Source organism: Myodes glareolus, chromosome 15 (assembly GCF_982192425.1).
Source record: "Myodes glareolus chromosome 15, mMyoGla1.1, whole genome shotgun sequence".
Lineage (NCBI taxonomy): Eukaryota > Metazoa > Chordata > Mammalia > Rodentia > Cricetidae > Myodes > Myodes glareolus.
The window spans coordinates 26,317,189-26,330,412 of NC_142040.1; the positions used below are offsets into that span (position 1 = coordinate 26,317,189).

Genomic DNA, 13,224 nt, shown 5'->3' on the forward strand with positions numbered 1-13,224 from the left:
ATACTTCAAGTACACATCTTAAGCTGGGGTGTTGAGAAAAGCAGCTGAGCAGCCCAAGGGCTCTTGGGAGCAGCAGCCCCAGCTGGAGAGCCAGAGGTTGGATCCAGAAGGCCCCGTCTGAAAACACTGGGATCTAGTTCCTACATTTGCTCATCACAGTAGCTGGGCCTAGAACTAGACTGTTAGGATTGCATAAATAACACCACACATTGTTGATAATGAGCCGGTTTAATATTTGCAGAAAAATGTCATCAGTATTTGGGAGATGAGAGGGGATCACAACTGAAGACATCCACATGAAGCTATGTTTAGTATGGCAACATTCACAGCAAGTAGACAGTGTACACGCAATTCCTCTCCACTGAGAAACAACCATGACCGTATCAGTGAACACACTTAACACCACCTAAATGTCAATTTCTAAAAGAAAAAGTGGGGAGACACCTCTCTCCATCAGGCGGCACCACGATATTTATTCTGCCTGTATGCCACTGGCCTGCTCATGAAGTAACACAACTTTTCTTTCCCCCTTTCTAGGTATTGGCCAGAGGCTAAGCCTGATTGCCCTGGGCTTCTTCATTCTAGTCAACCTCCACTGCAGATGACATCGCTTTCTGTCCCATCTCCCTTTCCTTGCAGCTGCTAAGATTTTCAGCTTCAGCTTGCCTGTCTGCGTAGCTCTAGGTGTCCAGGAACTCACTATGTAGACCAAGTTGGCCTTGAACCCAGAGACTACCTACCTCTACCTCCCAAATGCTGGGATTAAAGGCATATGCCACCACTGTCCAGCCGTCGTTTTCTCTTAAAATAAAATCTACTAAAATTGTTGCATTAAAAGACAAATGAACAAAAACCAAAATCTAGGGACCTTGAAGAAATAGCTGATTCTACTAGTAGGGGAGACAAGAGGTAGTACCAGGAACTAACTCAGCGTCAGTTCAAAGCTTTAAAACCTTCATGGGCTGGACATGCTCATCACAGTAGCTGGGTCTAGAACTAGACTGTTAGGATTGCATAAATAACACCACACATTGTTGATAATGAGCTGGTTTAATATTTGCAGAGAAATGTCATCAGTATTTGGGAGACAGAGGCAGGGGAACCTGTGTGAGTTGGAGGCCAGCCTGGTCTACAAAGTGAGTTCCAGGACAGTCAGGGTTGTTAGAGAGAGGAAAATCCTGTCTCAAAATAAATAAATATTAAAATGTACACACCTACATTGAAAAACAAAATGAGGTCATTAAAAAAACCAACCGACTACTGAACTACTTGGGAGCTGGAAAGATGATTTCGCAGGTGGGTTTGGCACTGCTCTTGCAGAGAGGACCTGAGTTCAGTTCCCAGCACCCACACTAGGCAGTGCACAACTGCCTTTACTCCAGCTCCAAGACGTGACACTCTCTTCTGGCCTCCCTTGGGTACTTGGGAACACACACACACACACACGTTACTTAGTAACTCTCAACCATTTCCTTTTCAGAGTGGGCCTATAACCAAGCGCTATACAGTCTAAATATTTCGGTTTGCTGGAGCATGAATGAAAGCAAGTGCAGACAAACAAACTTTAGATAAACTTTTATCCTGCAACTTCCAAGTGCACCATATTGACTAATTTTTTATTTTTTCCAAGACATGGTTTTTCTATGTAGCTCTGGCTGTCCTGGAACTTAATCTGAAGACCAGGCTAGTCTCGAACTCAGAGGTCCACCTGCCTTCCGAGTGCTGGGATTAAAGGTGTGCACCACCACTGCCTGACCTGAAGTTGAATCTATGTACTATGGCACTTCCCATACTTTTTTTTTTTTTTTTTTTTGTAAAGCAGGGTTTCTGTGTAGCTTTGGGTATGTCCTGGAACTTGCTCTGTAGACCAGGCTAGCCTCAAACTCACAGAGATCCGCCTGTTTCTGCCTCTCAAGTGTTGGGATTACAGTGTGTACCACCACTACCGGGTTGCCCCACATTTTCTAATTCCTGTCTTGTTTGTAGGCATTCTAGAGGATGATGGTTTTCCAGGTTTGTGTGTCACCTTTGGTGGCTCTAAGTGTCCAGCTTTACTGAGGAGGGGCAGACTCCTTCCACTGTAGCTGTCCTACATCAGCAGTAAATGCTTCAGTTTTGCCCGTGTCTTTCACTGACAATGCATGCCAGACTTTTAATTTTCAGTTTAGAGAATGTGAAGATTCCAGTACTCTCCCACTTGCATATTAAGTACTCAAGCAGTAATTCCGCTTTAGTCAGAAAGGAAAATAAATCCAACAATCATCCCAAGATGACAGCCAAAACCTCTTTATTGTATTTTTCCTATTTAGTAGTATTACTCGACTTTCTGTCAGTGTTCAGGTGACCAAACTAAGGTTGGATTTCACCCCATTAAATGTGATGCCCCTACTAGTTCAATTCTTTTATCTGATGGTAGACAGTTAAGACTGGTTCCATTTCTTTGCTACTGTGGTAAAAACGGCAAGAAACATAGACAGTTATCTCTGTGACCCACAAATGGATAATGAAAAACTGCAATAAATAAGTAAATTTGCAAAAAAACAAAACAAAACAAAATACCCAGATGGAATTAGAAAGCAATATAGTGAGGTAATCCAGGCTCAACTACATCTTTTCTCTATGTGAATCCCAGCTTCTAATATCAAGTACATAGTACTTAGTGGGATAAATGTGGGTAGAGACCAAGAAACTTGAAAAACATCCATGAGATAGAAAACGAGGCTTTAAGGGAGGTGGCGTGGGTAACAGAACACAGGAGACATGTGAGGGAAAGAAGGGAAGGTTGATGGTGGGTACCGAATCTGAATTCAACATCTACAGGCATATTTGTCTTTATTTCTTCAACTTCATTATATAGTTATTTACACTGCATTTTTTTCCAAGACAGGGTATCTATGTAGCTTCAGTCTGTCTTGGAACTCAACGATCTGCCTGCCTCTGCCTTCTGAGTGTTGGGATTAAAGGTGTGCACCACCACCACTTGGCCTAGACCTATTAATACTTAAAAGAAGAAACAGTCCCCCTTCGCCAGCCTTTCTACTGGGTTGTCTGACTTGCTGAGCTTTGTAACTTGATTTTGACATGCACAATTAACTTTTTGAAAAATCAACTATTTAGGAGAGGGCTGTCTCAGATGTCATGTTATATTACGATTATTTTAAACAAATGAACATATGGGTTGAAGATGGCTCAGCAGTTTAGAACACTGGTTGTGCCCACAGAGGATCAAGAACTCAGTTCCCAGCCAACTGTAACTCCCATTCCGGGGTATCTGATGCCCTCGTCTAGCTTAGTGGGCACTTTTCCCATAGGCAAAATAAACATGAAAATAAATAATTTTAAAAAGTTTAGTGCAGTATCTTCAAATCAGGAATTCTGGTGGAACATGAAGTTATAAACCCAACTTCCTTGCCTTCAACTTGTCAAATAATCCGTCTTGTCCACTGGAGTACAGTAGTTTCATGTTCAGATGTTTCTGAGCTTAGCTCTGTGAAGTTACTGATTCCCAAGAGGAACCCCTCTTTCACAGCTCTGGGAAGAGACTGTTCTACCTTTTTAACTTATTTTCTGCCTGACTTCATGAATTCTAATAATTTTATCCAGCTAACAAGTGGTAAATCTTCTGGAGGTGGACTTCAAAGTGATCTCTGGCTACTTCAACTTGCTTTTCACACGCTTCTAAATTTTTTAACTTAATTTCAGAAAACCGAAGACGTCACTCGCCAATTTGAATTTGAGAAAATGGAAACCCAAGGTCTCTTAAGAGTCCCTGGAGAGAGAGCATCATTTTTTCCTATAGTTATTTAAAACCCCACCAAAACTAATCCCTTCTATACTGCTGAGAGCAAAGTCCACTCGACTCCCCCACCCCCGACTTCAGACACCATGCTTCTGTTCTTTGTTTTATTATTTGTGGTTTTTATGTTTGAGTTTTGTCTACATGTCGGTCTGCACACCAGAAGATGGCATCAGAGACAGCTGTGAGTCACCACCTGAGGGGTTGAACTCAACTTCCACAAGAGCAGTCAGTGCTCTTAACCTCTGAGCCGTCTCTCCAGCCCCCACTTCTCGGGCTTTCTTTACTCACCTTTGAGCTTCAGGCTGAAATGCTTCAGTCTGGTCCCTGAGTTTTGTTATTTCTTCTTTCCCCTTCCCATTTCCTTTGCCATTCTCAGATATTTTTCAGCTTTATGATCTGAACTTACATTTATACACAAACTTCCAGCTCATCATAGTCAGCAGGTTATCTGCCTGTTATGAAAAATGCGCTCTCTACTTCTCATGACTACCTCCAGCTAACTGCAGTTATGTCCTTTTGTCCTCCTCCACAATATACACATTCAGTGTATTGTCAAACCCTGATCACTCTAAGACATACCCAAGTAGCCAATCGCTTTCCAATTTTCCCACTACTACCCTGGTTCAAATCCTCCCCTGACCACAACAGCATCCATCCCCCACCCCAAACCCATTTTGACCTTAGGGCCATAGGGCATTTTCAATGAGTTGCATCCTACAAAGCCCTTCCCATTCGGCTTTCATTTATCCCTTAGACCTTCTGTTTCTCCTTGCTCTAGACACTAAGGTGCTCGCAAATGCATAGCCTTTCAGACCATCTATCATGGTTCCCTTGCCTGAGATAATCTCCCCAGGATCAACAGCTTCACTCCTTCTCACTTTTGCTCAAATGACATCCTCTCAGGCCTACTTTGATCTCCCCTCAGCTCAAGTAACAAAACAGTGCCCTGAGCTCCTTTCTTACACTAGCACTTTCCACCACTAACATAGCTCTCTGTCAACAGACAAAACCTCATGGGACTAGGAACAGTGTCTGTAACGTAAGACTGGGGTAACTTAAATCTGCAATATGAAAACACACTTCATACATAAAACTTCCTGAAGTTCGAAACCCATGCCATTAGCTACAACTTAGAGTAAGTACACTGTAAGCTGGCTCGGGTGAGCTAACTATTACTATTGCAATGGCCTACCAATCCCACAAAGACTGCTGTAAATGTATGACAAGTATTTCAGCACCTCAACATTCATCACTATTTCATTCAGAAAAGTCCAGAAATAACATCTGAATGCACACCAAGAGGGCAGTTGTAGCTACATCAGTGGGCACCCATTAGCTGACAAGTCTGGCTGTACACAACACTGCCTAGAAACAATGCAGAAATTCTCCTCGCTTATTATGTACTCGGAAGTATTAACAGCAAATTACCGATAAGACTCATTAAGATTTATTTTTTTTATTTTTTAGAGAAAGGGCCTCTTTTTCAAAAAATGTAGTCCTTGAACTCACAGAAATCCTCCTGCCTCTGCCTCCTGAGTGCATTGATGCACTTCTTACCAATACTGATAAGGACTACTTGAAATGGTCACAGTAAGATACCTGTAACATTTCTAGAAATGAACTCTAGGAGGTTGGGACAAAAATCTGAAAGTGACAACTAGAACAATCTTCACATCACTACCAGTGGATCAAGTTTTACTCCACTTCAGACGGTCACCTGTGAACTGCAGTATATAAAGGGGCATTTCAGGAAGTCAGACAAAAGAGCTCAAATGACAGCCGCAGTGTAAGTAGCTCCCGCTGTCAGCTGCACTATAAAGAAGACCCACCCGAAGATCTGTATGGTTCCACTGCCACGTCAACCACAATCCCGAAATAATAACATGATTTTTTTAAATGTCAGACTATAAATGCCCGTTCAGAAACGGAGTGACCTATTTACTTGCTTACTAATATGGCTATCATACGAACTGAGAAAAGAAAATCATTTGAATAAAAAACTGAATAAAGCTGCTGACTGTAGTTTCACTACAAATGTCAAGATTTCATCTTCTGGAACAATTTTTTTAGGAAGCAAATTAGAACCTGAATTAATGATCGGGCAGACTGAAATAAACATTTCTACAAACCAAATCTCACACTCTGGGCTCTTTTTTATTTTTTCATTTTTAATCAATTTATTTCTTTTACAACCTGGTCAGTTTTCCCTCTCTTCACCTCCCAGGCCACTCTGTTTCTGCTCAGGAAAGGGTAGGTCTCCTTGAGTATCAACAAAACATGGCATTATCAGGTTGTATTAAGACTAAGCACCTCCCCATGTATTAAGGCTGGGCAAGGTGACCCAATATGAGTCCCAAAAGTCTGTAAAAGAGTCAGAGATAGCCCCTGTTCCCACTTTAGGAGACCTACAATAGGACTAAGCTATACAATTGTAACATATGCACAGAGTGCCTAGCTCAGTCCTACACAGGCTCCTTGGTTGTTGGTTCAGTCTCTATGAGCCCAGGATAGTTGATTCTGTGGGTTTCCTTGGTGTCCTTCTTTCTCCCCAACCCTGCACTCTATAATTCCTTCTGCCAGGTGAACCTTGTATCTCAATTCCAATGCATAGCTTATGCTTACCAACACAATTATGTTACGTCAATTTTTTTTTTCCCCCCGAGACAGGCTTTCTCTGTAGCTTTGGAGCCTGTCCTGGAACTAGCTCTTGTAGACTAGGCTGGCCTCAAACTCACAGACTCTCTCTGCCTCTGATAAATATTTTTAACAAAAGCCAAGAAATCCAAGCTTCACTTTGTAAGTTTTTGGGCTGTAATGATTCACCTCAGGCCCTTTCTTGTTCTAAAATGTTCTATACTTGGGTTAAAAAGAGCACTTTACAGTTATGTGTGTGCAGACTCTAGATGTATCAATACATTTAAATTTTAATTGGTAACATGTAATTACATTAGTTGACTACAGCCTGAAGAGGAAATGACTTGAAAGTGTTAACTTTCAAAACCACAAGTCTCAGTTTTCTGAAGTAGCAGAGCTACAACAGGACACTCTTACACTGTCTTCCCTATCATCAGCTCTTTATGTCACAGGGTCACCTCTATTCGTTTCCTTTGGCAAAGCGGTTATTGCACCAATCCTCCACAGCTTGAGTTGAAAAGCATTAATAGTAGTTAAAATGTATGCAAAAGTTTCTGTAGTACATGACCAAGAAAAAAAGGCTGCTTGGATAACAACAGCTCACTAATGTGTAAGATAGAGAAAACAAAACCAAAACCAATAAAAATCATACCACACTTTAATCCCACCCCCAAAAAATCCCCACCAAACCTATTAGGACACAAAATGGAGGAAAACAAAGAAAGAATTTCTTTCCATTAAAAATCAGAGTGCAACGTCTATAGTTAAACAACTTTATTAACATAGTCAAGCAGTGATTAACATTCACGTCTATCATGTCACATCATACAAATGTAAATACAAAATTACTACAGTACAATATATATTCTCTGCATGATCCAAAATATTTGGTGGCCCCAAAAAACTCTCTTTAAAATTCAGCAGCTTATCAAAAATTAAAACCGTATTCTATTTAAAATGAAGATCTGTCAGCACAGAGTTAGACTTCAAGAAATATCAATTGAGTACAGTTTGAGAAGTTGCAGGAGGATGTTTGAAGGACACATTCTAACATAGTGTGGCAGGTACAGGAAACATCAGATTTAAAGCTTTTAAGCATAACTCATACAACCTAAGTTGTCAGCAGAAAGATCCAGTTATTCATAACTAAGCAAGTACTACTAAGTTATTGCACCCAACGTTAGCATGAAGATTAAGTGTAAAACTTTCATAATATGAAGTGATTGACCACATTTAAGCACTCTTAAGATGATAATCTATTGAGTAAAATTAATTACACAGTATTATCTAATATTATCTCCATTAAAAAAAAAACAATGAAGTTCAGTTTGGTTATATATCCACATAGGAAAGCAGGGACAAAAAGGTAAGAGGAAAATATAGTGGAACCCGGTGGACATCAGGAGGGACAACACTGCCTTATAGGCTAACCACGTTACAGCAGGCATTGAGCAAGATGACTACACCTGTGAAAGAGATAATCCTGCATAATACCAAGCCACAGTAAGAGTGACTTATGGCAAACAAAAACTCCTACTAAAAGACAAACTACTAGCTTTGTAATTAGTGATCTACTATTGGCAAATAGATTTGGCTTAGTTTTTAATGTACAGAGGTGGGAAAAAGAAAATCGGTTTTAACTTCCCTCTAAGTCATGCATACATTCAGCTGCTATGCATCTTTTATTTCAACACAATACACTCTGGGATACAAACCACAAAAGCAGTTGCTGTAATTAAGTGTATTCCTTACAATTGTATAAGTATAATAATTAGGCATTGAGAATTATCTACATATATGTAATACCAACAGGGAAAAGATCTATATCAAGCCTGAAGCTAGTTTCTACTTACCTAGAAAGCATACAGGTAAGAGAAAATAACTTTCATGTGAAACTTAACTTGAAAGAGGCCTTAGAAGCATTGCCATATGTAATACACTACAAAGTGCACTCACTAGTTGATATACAATGCTACTGTATGGTATTGATACTAGATAGATAATATTGTTACCAACACAGGCCGCTACTGCTCTTTTTCCTTCTCAATTATCCCAGGCTGTTAACCACAAGACCCTATGTTCCTTTTAGATTCCAATGCTCGCTCACTTTATTAAACAGTACTAGCAGCAACAATTAGTGTCTCCCTGCCTTGTAATATTTGCAAAAGTAACTCCGTAAGCAAATCTGTGTGCACCTGTAGTATTAGCAAAGGAAGGAATTAGGGTTTTAGGTATGCACGACACACTCTTCTCCTGGGAAGAATGCTTTTGCTCTGGTATCTGTTAATACATTCAATATGAATATAATTAACTACATGAAGCAAAAAAATTTTCTTTACTGCAAAGGTGTTAAATTGATACAAGAGTTTAATATATAATTTAATTCTGGCACCTCAACTATGCAGAGAATTTTATGTCAGGGAGAAAAGGTTCCACTTTTGTATTTTGAGGGTCTGGAAAAGAGGAGAACCAAACTTGACTCAACTTCAGACGAATCTGCACACTAAGTGTGAGAGCTTTCTGTACCGCTCCAGTCTGACAGGACAACTGGGGGTGGAGGGAGGGAACACCAGACTAACTGGGCAGATTATCAATAAAATACATAAACAACAACAACAAAAACAACTCACAAACCTCCCAAGACTATTAAGTATGATGATCTTTCTTTATAAACATGTCACCAAAGCAAAATGATACAAGGATATTCACCTGAGATAAAACTTGTATCTGAATATTCATAACTGAGTAGACAAAGCAGTAAGAGGAAAGTCAGTTGAAATTATTTTAAAATATACATCTGACTCTATTTTACAATATATGCAATTTAAGCAATTCAGATCAATGAAAAAGTCTTAACCAAAAAAATCACAGTGTTTATCAATGTTAATTACAAAATGTATGCTACTTGTTTTGTTTTAAGATGTAATGGCTTGGTTAAGTGTTTTAAGATCTGAAATCTAAGTTGCATAACAAAATCAAGTAGCAATAATGTAAGCATCAGAACTGGCTCTAAGGATATTTACAAGTTGATTATGTTGGAAATAACCAACAAACAATACAAAAGTGATTTTTCTTACACAGTATGAAGTCATTAAAGAGATTAGACAATACAAAAAGCAAAATCATTTCCTGAAGAAATGAACACCTGTGGCACTAAGTTCACTTGCTAATTAATGGGCTGTAACATGGAACTGCCAAGTAAGCATCTAAACTCCACCAGACACACTTTCTGTTCCCAACTTAGGTTGATCAGCAGCTTTTGTTCTGTCAGAATCCTTCAAGGAGAGAAGCCCAAACAGGAAAGGAAGGCATATACAAACAGTAAACACTGACCTCCTGAGGTTCCTACAACGTAAAAATATTCAAGTAGAAAATCTACATCACTCAGCAGCGGCTATCTCTGTAGCTGAGCACACTAACAGCATTTTAGTGTGAAAGGAGCAGGCGGAGGAAGCCGCGCTTTAAGCATGCCAAGAGGCAGAAACACTGGAATGTAACCATGACAAACGCACGATCTCACAGACATTCAGTCAACATTCAAAGCTATCAAGACTGCACCACAAGAATTAAGTTGCTTTATATATATATCTATATATCCCATGATGTGTTATGTTCATCAAAACAAAATATGCTAACTCAGCGTTTACCTCAAAAAAAAAAAAAAAAAAAAACTTAAATGGCTTCTGCAAATTCCTGTGCTATACTATGTTGTCTGAAATATAATATAAATTAGGAAGAAACAATAGCCTCAACAAGAAAACTACATTAGAAAATACCCCTAATCTTAGGTTGTCAGTCATATTTACTTAATTTTCTATTATAAAGTTATTAAATTTAGAAACAAATCTATTTACTACAAAACTAAATATTGTTTGTTTTTGTGCTGCATAACTGCCAAATTGGAAATATATTTTTAACCAGACAGGTGACAATATCACTTTTACTTAATACAGAATTGTTTATCACAGGTCCATATCACTTTATTGAAAGTTTTTATATTTGTTTTAGTATGTTAAGAGACGAATCTGGCTGTTTATTTACTACCTATGCAAGACTATTACCGCCTATGTTAAGTTTTGGAAAGCATCTGAAGCACTACATGGCATACACAACCCAAGGGTAAAACAGTTATTCTGCTCTGGCTTTAAAGCCAACCCAAGAAGCAAATTTTGAGCTCTCTGTAAGGTAACTGTACTAAAAAGGAAATGCCATACACCCTTGAGTCTAGCTTGAAATTAACAAAATGATTGGGCATTGTAGATGATTTTATTTCAGGCACTACAGACTGAAATTTGCAAAGCCAAACTAGAAGGAAAGAAGGTAAAACAACATGTTAAAACAAACACATACACAACAACTAAAACCTTTTTGCATGCTACCATGCATGTGAAATGTTTTGAAACTGCATTTATAAAGTCACACGCACACAGCTCACACTTCAGTGCAATGGCCTTATCAGTCAACACTTTTAGAGAACAGAACCATGCAAAGAGGAGCAACTGCTTATAAAAATGGTTATTCGGTATTTATTCTGCAATGCAAAGGTGACAAATTAAAATATAAAAAGGCTGTTATGGCTTAACAATTTGTTGCAGATTAAATATGCAGCATTGAAAAATGGAAAGGCGTGGCTTTATCTCTGACCAGCAGAGCTAAAAATAAAAAAAAAAAAAAACCAAAACAAAAAAATCCCCAAAACTCTCCATTTTCCTTCATCATCATGGGATACACACTGCTCAGACAATCCAAATTAATAAAGACTCGCACTTTCCTACGGACATAAGATCAAGTGTACCAGTTAGGGTCTTCACATTCACAGTATGTAAGAAAATACACATGGGAGGAAAAGTAAAGGGTTAACTTAACAAGGATTTATTCACAGGAATACATGTAAGTAGAGGGGGGGAAATAACAGAAAAGTCAAACAAATGAAATGAAGAGGATCCAAACCAACTCTCACTCTGTAGCTTTGAACTTGCACCCTGTGTGCATATACTTAGGGCACAAAGGGCCACCAACATGCGCCAATACAGTGTAGGAACCCTGCATTACATCCATTAACTTAAACGTATCTTTAAGATCATGCTTTGAACAAAAAAATAAAATAAAATAAAATAAAATAAAAAAAGGAAAGCTTAGAGGCAATATGTTGAGTGGGAATAAACATTGAAATATAGCAATCCTGTTTCAACTTCTACAATTGTCTTTATGTGCCAACTAACATTTATGCAGCCTTTTACAGATCTTTTACCATGTAATTTGAAATTTGATAAAATCACTAGTAGTATATAACCATGCAGAAAGCACACCACACTGACAGCACAGAGGCAGAGATTTTGCACAGGTATATCAGCTTTCCACATTGTGCAGGTTACACACAATACAATATCAATCTTATTCCTAACAGATCCTAAAAAGATATTTCAAGGCCTAGCTGTAAACTACAGTACTTTATATATCTATATTCTTAATAAAAATAAAATCCACAAATCTTAAAGTAATTTTAATGCAGGGCTATTGAACTGGTAAACTGCAACCCAAACTGGCGCAACATAGGTAAATGGATACCAACTGCACTCTATGTGATGCAAGCATGCTACGGTCCCACTAATTTACATCACTTTCAATCACTATGAGCCAGAGCGCATGCCTGAACCTTAAACTGCACCTTAAGATAACGTGTTGGCCTAGAAATTAAATCTAAGAAGTACAACCATGAAATTATATCCACTAACGTTTTAATGTAAAATTAGATGTCACCTTTAGTCTGATACCCCGACCCCATTTATTCCTCCCTCCCTGCCCAGCCCGCAAAGGTAAAAGGAGTGACTCGTTGGCATCTCACAGGGTGCTTCATTGTTCAAATTTGTTTCGTTTTATTTCCAACTTTTTGGGGGTACCTTAAATTGTAACTTCCAAGAACCTGCTTCTACTAGGGGAGGCAAGCTGATTTTAACTGTTAGTTTTGTGTAGTTCTTCATCAGCATGCAAAAACAAGGCCCCGTAACGTGGGAAAATTTATATAAAAACCTTTAATGAAAAAAGCTTCCTTACTGTTGTAGCTTCCCACTCTTAGGTTTCCTTTGTTGTGGACCACGGGATTTTCCTCCTTCTTATCCCTAAGCATTGTTTATGTGGTTCTTGTTTTGGTACAATTCCCCATAATATTCCAGAAAGTACTGTTCTGTGAGTAGACTGAATAGTTTTTGCTTCTTCACATCCAGTGCAGAGTTGTAATTGGAGACAGATTTCCACCCACAGAGGCTCCAGATGTTAAAACATTTCCCAACATCGACTTAATACAGTGACGGCAACACCTCCCTCCCGCCCCTCCCAGTAGGGTTGGGATTGTACTGTATTCCCTACTGGTTTACCCTTCCCCCCTGTAAAGGGTAACATTTTCCCTGGGTGCAGAGGCTCCCTTATAGTCTCCAAGACTGATGGACCTGCAAAAAAACAAAACCAATTTTATCTTTAATACCTGCCTCTCTTTCAGAGCCAATGAAGCATAAAACTAGTCAAATAACATTTCTATCTTTACCTATAAAGAAATTAGGAAATTCAACAAATTGCCAAAGACCATGCATTCCATGTTCTTGTGAGACTGAACAGTTAGTTACCTGCATTAAATATGAAAGTGAACACACATTGGGGACATACAGTGTATAGTGCTTCATATGAATTTTTGCATGGTATTTATCCTTACTTCTTTTAGTAGAATGGGTGTCATGCAAACTGAACATTTCCTGCATAATGCCACTTTACTTTCTTAAAATGAAATCACAATATCT

General features: G+C 38.8%; 1 protein-coding gene across 3 annotated transcripts in view; it reads right to left on the reverse strand.

The window, feature by feature from the left end:
• Window positions 1–7,192: 7,192 nt before the first annotated feature.
• Window positions 7,193–13,224, reverse strand: part of Tnpo1 (transportin 1) — an 85,768-nt gene continuing 79,736 nt past the window's right edge. For all 3 annotated transcript variants that reach the window (XM_085676815.2, XM_085676816.2, XM_087896821.1), the window contains exon 25: window positions 7,193–12,879. The gene's annotated coding sequence lies outside the window, so the exon portion shown is untranslated. The remainder of the gene's footprint in view (window positions 12,880–13,224) is intronic.